At 45.3% G+C, this 7306-nt stretch overlaps 1 pseudogene; it reads right to left on the bottom strand.

The window, feature by feature from the left end:
* Positions 1-5303: 5303 nt before the first annotated feature.
* On the bottom strand, positions 5304-6492 carry LOC142568096 (uncharacterized; annotated as a pseudogene).
* Positions 6493-7306: the final 814 nt, after the last annotated feature.

Genomic DNA, 7306 nt, shown 5'->3' with positions numbered 1-7306 from the left:
GAGCACGCCATAGGCTCGGAACTAGAGCCTGATGAGCTCACTCCATGGGCCCCATTCTACAGTCTACTACAACGACAGGTTCGTGTACATATGATTCCCAAGCATGTTAGTCTAAAGGTTTCTCAATTTTATTATGTCCTGAGTTTCACACTGACAGGCAATTCTGTTGATCTGTTTCTTTTTCCAGAGGCAGAAGTCCAAACCGAGCTCACGTGCAGAGACCTCCAATTGCTAGAAGAAGATTACCGCAAACTATCCGTTGAGCTGGCCACGGTGAAACAGCAAAAAGAGGAAATGGAAATGTTGGAAGCGTCCTTGCGTGAAGACCCCAACAAAGTGTCATTCTACACAGGTCTTCCAAATTTTGTAGTTTTAATGGTTGTGTTCAACCTCCTAGAGAAGTTTGTTAAACACACACCACAAAACTCATTGGTAAAGTTCCAAGAATTTTTAGTGTTCTTAATGAAACTTAAGTTGAACCTGCCATACCAAGACCTTGCTTACCGCTTTAATATATCAGAATCGACCGTATGTCGGATATTTGACAAATGGCTACACGTTGCATTTTGCAGACTGAAGCCTCTGATGTCATGGCCCTCAAGGCAAGCAATAAGGAGGACAATGCCTCAAGCCTTTTTTGAATCATTCGGAGAAAAGGTAGCGGTCATAGTCGACTGCTTTGAGATCAAGCTTGAATGGCCATCATCCCTGCAACCAAGATGTCAGACTTGGTCCCAGTACAAATCTAGCAATACAGCCAAGTACCTGATAGGAATATGTCCTCAGGGAGTGATCACCTTTATTTCCGATGGTTGGGGAGGCAGGACCCCTGACAAACATATTACTGAACACTGCGGCATTCTTGACCATTTATCTCATGGTGATGTGGTATTGGCCGACAGGGGCTTTGATATTGCCGACAGTGTAGGCTTGTACTGTGCAAAGCTCCACATACGTGCATTCACCAAAGGCAAAAGACAATTGTCAGCAGTGGATGTCGAGGCAACGAGAAATATTGCAAATGTCAGAATTCATGTTGAGAGGGTGATCGGCTTGGTTCGTAACAAGTATGTCATAATGAAATCCGTTCTGTCACTAGAGTATGCGACTCTAAAACAGGGACACCAGTTCACACCTCTAGATAAAATCGTCAACGTTTGCTGTGCACTGAAAAATTACTGTCAATCTGTTGTTCCTGCAAATCCAGAGCCATGTAGCTAAGCTTGCCGAGTATGAGTGGTATTTGGAAAAGGCTATTCTTGCACGATAACGCGAGAGAATAGTCTAGAGGGATTTCAACTCCCACAAGTATCGCCAGAAGAAGTAAAGAGCGCCTTGGAAGCTATGCAAAGGGGGAAGGCAGCTGGGGAGGATCAGGTAACAGCAGATTTGTTGAAGGATGGTGGGCACATTGTTCTAGAAAAACTGGCCACCCATTATACACAATGCCTCATGACCTCGAGTGTACCGGAATCTTGGAATAACATAATCCTAATCCATAAGAAAGGGGACACCAAAGACTATAAAAATTATAGACCGATCAGCTTACTGTCCGTTACCAGGCAGGATTCCGTAAAGGCTACTCAATAGACCATATTCACACTATCAATCAGGTGATAGAGAAATGTGTGGAAGATAACCCACCCTTATATATAGCTTTCATTGATTACGAGAAAGCGTTTGATTCAGTCGAAACCTCAGCAGTCATGCAGACATTACGGACTGGGGCATAGACGAGCTGTATGTAAAAATGCTGAAAGAGATATATAGCGGCTCCACAGCCACCGTAGTCCTCCATAAAGAAAGCAACAAAATCCCAATAAAGAAAGGCATCAGGCAAGGAGATACGATCTCTCCAATGCTATTCACAGCGTGTTTACAGGAGGTATTCAGAGACCTGGATTGGGAAGAATTGGGGATAAGAGTTAATGGAGTAACCTCAGTAACTTGCGATTCGCTGATGATATTGCCTTGCTTAGTAACCCAGGGGACCAATTGCAATGTATGCTCACTGACCTGGCGAGGCAAAGCAGAAGAGTGGGTCTAAAAATTAATCTGCAGAAAACTGAAGTAATGTTTAACAGTCTCGGAAGAGAACAGCAATTTACAATAGGTAGCGAGGCACTGGAAGTGGTAAGGGACTACACCTACTTAGGGCAGGTAGTGACGGCGGATTCGGATCATGAGACGGAAATAATCAGAAGAATAAGAATGGGCTGGGGTGCGTTTGGCAGGCATTCTCAGATCATGAACAGCAGGTTGCCATTATCCCTCAAGAGAAAAGTTTATAACAGCTGTGTCTTACCAGTACTGACGTATGGGGCAAAAACCTGGAGGCTTACGAAAAGGGTTCTACTTAAATTGAGGACGACGCAACATGCTATGGAAAGAAGAATGATAGGTGTAACGTTAAGGGTTAAGAAAAGAGCAGATTGGGTGAGGGAACAAACGCGAGTTAATGATATCTTAGTTGAAATCAAGGAAAAGAAATGGGCATGGGCAGGACATGTAATGAGGAGGGAAGATAACCGATGGTCATTAAGGGTTACGGACTGGATTCCAAGGGAAGGGAAGCGTAGCAGGGGGCGGCAAAAAGTTAGGTGGTTGAATGAGATTAAGGAGTTTGCAGGGATAAGATGGCCACAGTTAGCACATGACCGGGGTAATTGGAGAAGTATGGGAGAAGCCTTTGCCCTGCAGTGGGCGTAACCAGGCTGATGATCACAATTCTTGCATACACTGTGCAATTTACCTCTAACAAATTTTTACCTGTAATTTTTTTACTGTACTCAGCATAGAGGCTGCCAGTTCTCTCTTAGCAGAACAAAACATTCCAAACATCGCACTGCTTGATTTTAGAGCAGACTCTTTCAACAAAATTTTTCTGGTTCGTACTATCAATGACTGAAATTATCAAAAGAGATTGTTCAGTGTTCCGACCTAGAAGTTTTGAAAACGCCCTTGCGTAATATTTTTGACTGTTTTGAATTTGTATGTTTGTGACCCATATAATATGCAATTTTGTCCGAATCTATCTTGCAATTGTTTGTTTGCTGTTTGCACCTGTCTGGGAGCACTATACTGTTTCTAGTTGCTTTGCTTGAAACATTATTTGTATTCCTACTGATGTGATGATATATTGATGTTTTGGATCTTACTTCTGGTTAAAGTATGGCTTTATTTGTGAATGGTATCAAGGAAACCAATTTTGTTCAAATGTTTTGTTATGTTGTACTTTTTTAACCTAAATTCTACGACCTGAATTATCAAATGTCTGATTTTACACTATTTGTTTATGGGGTTTAACGTCCCAAAACGACTCAGGGTATGAGAGACGCCGTAGTGGAGGGCTCAGGAAACTTCGTCCACCTGGGGTTTTTTAACGTGCACTGACAGCGTACAGTACACGAGCCTCTAACATTCCACCTTGTATTTCTATTTTATATTGCTCTGTAATCGCAACTCCTGTCTTGGCAATGCTGACAGTATGAATAAATAGCATTCATTCAGCACTAAGGAACAAGGACACAAAAACATACCACAGGACGGGCGTTAACTACCCAAACTCTTTATTGCTGGCAGTGTGATATACTGATTGAAGCTTTCTCTTCATACCGCACTGACAAAGCAGTCTTGCCTAGTGAGCTCTGAAATCTGCATCACATCAAAGACAAATGCAACTGAAACCACCGTTGCAACTTGAAGGGGAAAGTCCATGGAAATTTAGAGTTACAGTTGTCTTTCAATCCTTCTGTCGTTCGCCTAGCTTGTACACAGGCATATAATGGTTTGATTGGTCCCCACATGTGTGACGGATGAGTATGACCTTCTGTTTCGGTGTGTGTTCCAAGAGACATTGCACAGCAGATCACAAGACACCATCTCGGAATGCATAGCGCCACTCCAGTACAGCATTGTAGCAGTGGCTGGTTATGTGGTCAAACTTCTTTAGGAGTTTCTTCCTTTACCACATGTGATCTTGCCCATACCATTTGTATGTAGCTGATGAGAGCTTGTCACCATGCGATAAATCCTTCATTAGCTACTCAGACATTAGCTACTCAGATATTTCAAATCAGACTCATTTCATGAGTCTGATTTGAAATATCTTCTGCAGTTGCTGACACAGAACTCATGGTAACACATTGGTGAAAGCTTGGGGCTTTTGTTCCAGGGACTCTGCTAAGATTTCTTCAGTTGAGCACAGTCTGCACAATACCAGTGCTTCTGCTTTGGTGCCCGCTTCATTCCAATGCACGAATAGTGGAACCATTTGTATGGGCAGTGTTCCCCATCACATGCCACTATTTTTCCTGTTTCTGGGCCTCGACAATAACAGTACACAGATCTTTTAGCACTAGTGCCAGCCTTTGGTGTATCTTTTCGGGTGAAGTATTGTGAAAACATTTCAGGTAGCACAACATGTGTGAAAAATCGTGTTGCCAATTCCAGAATTCCTTGAAAGAATGCACAATCTTCCACTATTCTTTCAATGTGTACAGAGGTTGGCGTCCAAACGACAAAGTCGCAGTATTTCACCGCACACATTGCCAGCTGTGTTTGGACTTGGTAGAAATACTCATGCATCCTCTTTAAGCGAGGTCCTTCTGGACTAGCTTTCAGACAGAAATCTTTGTTACTCAATGCTGCTTCTAGTCCTTGTACTGCAAGTGAATGAGGGCATTTTACTTCAACAGTGCCTTCACAGCAGCATAGACAGCTGACAATAGCATCTGGGGATGCTGCAAGGTGGGGATATTTGGCACTTAAACAAACGCCGGCCCTTCTTAGTGTCACATTGTTGTGGCATTGCACTGCATTTGCTTGGTACTTGGAGAGGGCAGCACTTTCATGCTTGAGTCCCCATTCTGTGGCTTCAGATGAAAACTTGTTTTTCTCTGGGTAGCAGATTCTTCTCAACAAGCTTATTGACGGGTAGTCCACGTTTGTCCTACACACACTCTTCATAACGGAAGCTGTTACTCGTCCAGCTCTAAATGCAAACCACTTTGCACATTTTGACTGCTCTCTTGTTACGGCTTCGACGTGCTGCACCATATCTTGTTATCACCATTTCATTCAAAAACTCTTCGGCTCGGCTCACCAGAGCAGGCAAATCCTCAGAGGAGGCCTCTTCACACATTAGGGTTCGAAGAAGTAAAGGCTCTTTTGCTCGTGGTGGATGAAAAAGAGAGCTATATTTTTCATGCAGAGTAAACAACGCTGGCGTCACTCCTGCATCTGCTATTGCTGAAAAGCACTGCTCAAGCTCTGCATCTGTCGCAGCTGGGATTGGCAGTAGCCTATGTGATGAAGGGGCTACATGTGCCGTAATAGTACTGTTTATAATGTTGTCCATCTTCTTCTTCTTTGCTTTTGCCGAAGAAAAGTCGATTCCCCTTAGCCTTCGGAATTCAACATTCCGGCTATGAGCTGGCAGCCATGTATTTTTCTTTTCAGTACAAGTAGTGGAGTCCCTCAGCCTCACAGCTGTCTCTATGGCAAAAAGTGTAGCAGCAACATGCGAGCATGCTTCGCCTACACCTGCCATGCACGTGCAATGCGCTGTCCCGACAGTTCCATCTGCTTTGGCAAGAATCCACACTTTAAGGGGTACCTCCCGTAGGCGCTGAGAGTGGTTGACCTGAAATGTCAAACAAAATGATTTCAGCAAATACGGTTTTTGAAATGTGAAATGTCAAATAAACTGATTTCCACCAATACTGTTTTCGAAATGTGAAATGTCGAATAAAATGACCTCAGTAAATACTCTTTTTCATACGACCACTTTGCTGAGCACCAGCAACAGTTTGTTGTGTGGTTGTACGCCACTGTATCCACAAAATGTGGCAGGAGCACCATGGTTTCACTTGCGCTTTACAAGGTTCAGAAAAGCTCGCTCTAAAGCAAGCAGTTGTGAAAGTAATTTTTCTAACAGTTGTGATGCTTTGCTGGTCGTATGTTAACAATTTATGCACCATTTTCTAACCACTTGTTCTCAAGTTGCCGCTGTACGCGTGCTAGGCAACAAAATGGTTTCGCTCAACAACAAAAAAGAAACAAATCAGACTGTCTACAGGAACACAAAGCGTAAATTTGGAGAAATAAGAAAAAGATGCGGGGCTTAACGATCGATCATTTACTAACCTCGCTCAAAACGATGAGGCGCTCTGATGCCAGCTGCTTTGCTCTTGACCCATCCGCTCGTAAAATAATTATGGCCTTCTAAGGATTTGTACGCCTTCATCTGTTGCAAAGTAACGTGGCTTGTTGAAAGCACCAAGTAATTGACGATGTCGGCGTGCGTCACAGTGGGCAGCAAGTCGACGTTCGGCGTAGCGTCCTTGCCGATGCACAGTTCATAAGGGTCGATGCCGTCACACATTTCGATCTTCGCTCTGTAACGTGCACGAGTCGGTCCTACGAGCTCTTCAGAGTATGATGGACAAAGCGCGTGCAAATTTTCTTTCGTCATGTCGCAAAGATAAACCGAACGACATCAAGCTCAGGCGCGGCGGTAGGCGGTATAAGCGTGCGTCCAGACCACGACCTACTGTATAAAGCCCAGACCACACGTACGCTTGCGGACGCGCGCAAGCTCGCGTTCACGCGCCCACGCATGCGCACACGGTGCAGCATGGCTCGTACGCGTCGAAACGCGGCGTGATCTCGGGGAACAACTCCTCTCTGTTATCGCGCGCTTGGATTGCCTCGCGTCGGCGCGCCTGGCTACGCAGCTACGGCGCGGAGCGTTCAACTCTCAGTGAAGCAGATTTATATCGTGCAAGAATGTGGTTCTTCCTTCCTTTTTGCACTGATCTAACAGATATAAAAATATAACAATTACGTTTATAAATATCGAAGCATCTTGAAACGCTGTCAGTAACAAAGTACGAAGCAGCGCCTGCCGAGGCGTCTGTGAGTGAGCCCAGTGAGCGCGCGCTGTCGCGCGTCTTTGTGGATGCAAACCACCATTACTCGCGAGGCGCGGCAGGCGCTAGGCGCGCGGACGCGAGCTAGCGCGCGTCCGCAAGCGTACGTGTGGTCTCGGCTTAAGGGGCGACCTGCGCGTGCGGCGCTGCGCCAGCGCCGCTGATTTGCTTTTGCTTGTGTAGCTTTTTTTAGTTTTCCAAACCGCCGCCGCGAGCAGTGGCGCTAGTGCTCACCCCCACCTACCCCAACCCCGTGGCCGGCCGCACGCACGGGCAGCAAGCATTTTCAGCGAGAGCACGGAAGGACGTACGCAAACGCACGCGCGCGAAACAATCGATTAGCTGAGTGCTTGGTGATCTGTTGGTGTCGCTAG

Source organism: Dermacentor variabilis, unplaced genomic scaffold (assembly GCF_050947875.1).
Source record: "Dermacentor variabilis isolate Ectoservices unplaced genomic scaffold, ASM5094787v1 scaffold_16, whole genome shotgun sequence".
Taxonomy (NCBI): domain Eukaryota; kingdom Metazoa; phylum Arthropoda; class Arachnida; order Ixodida; family Ixodidae; genus Dermacentor; species Dermacentor variabilis.
This window is presented reverse-complemented; position numbering and strand designations above follow the sequence as displayed.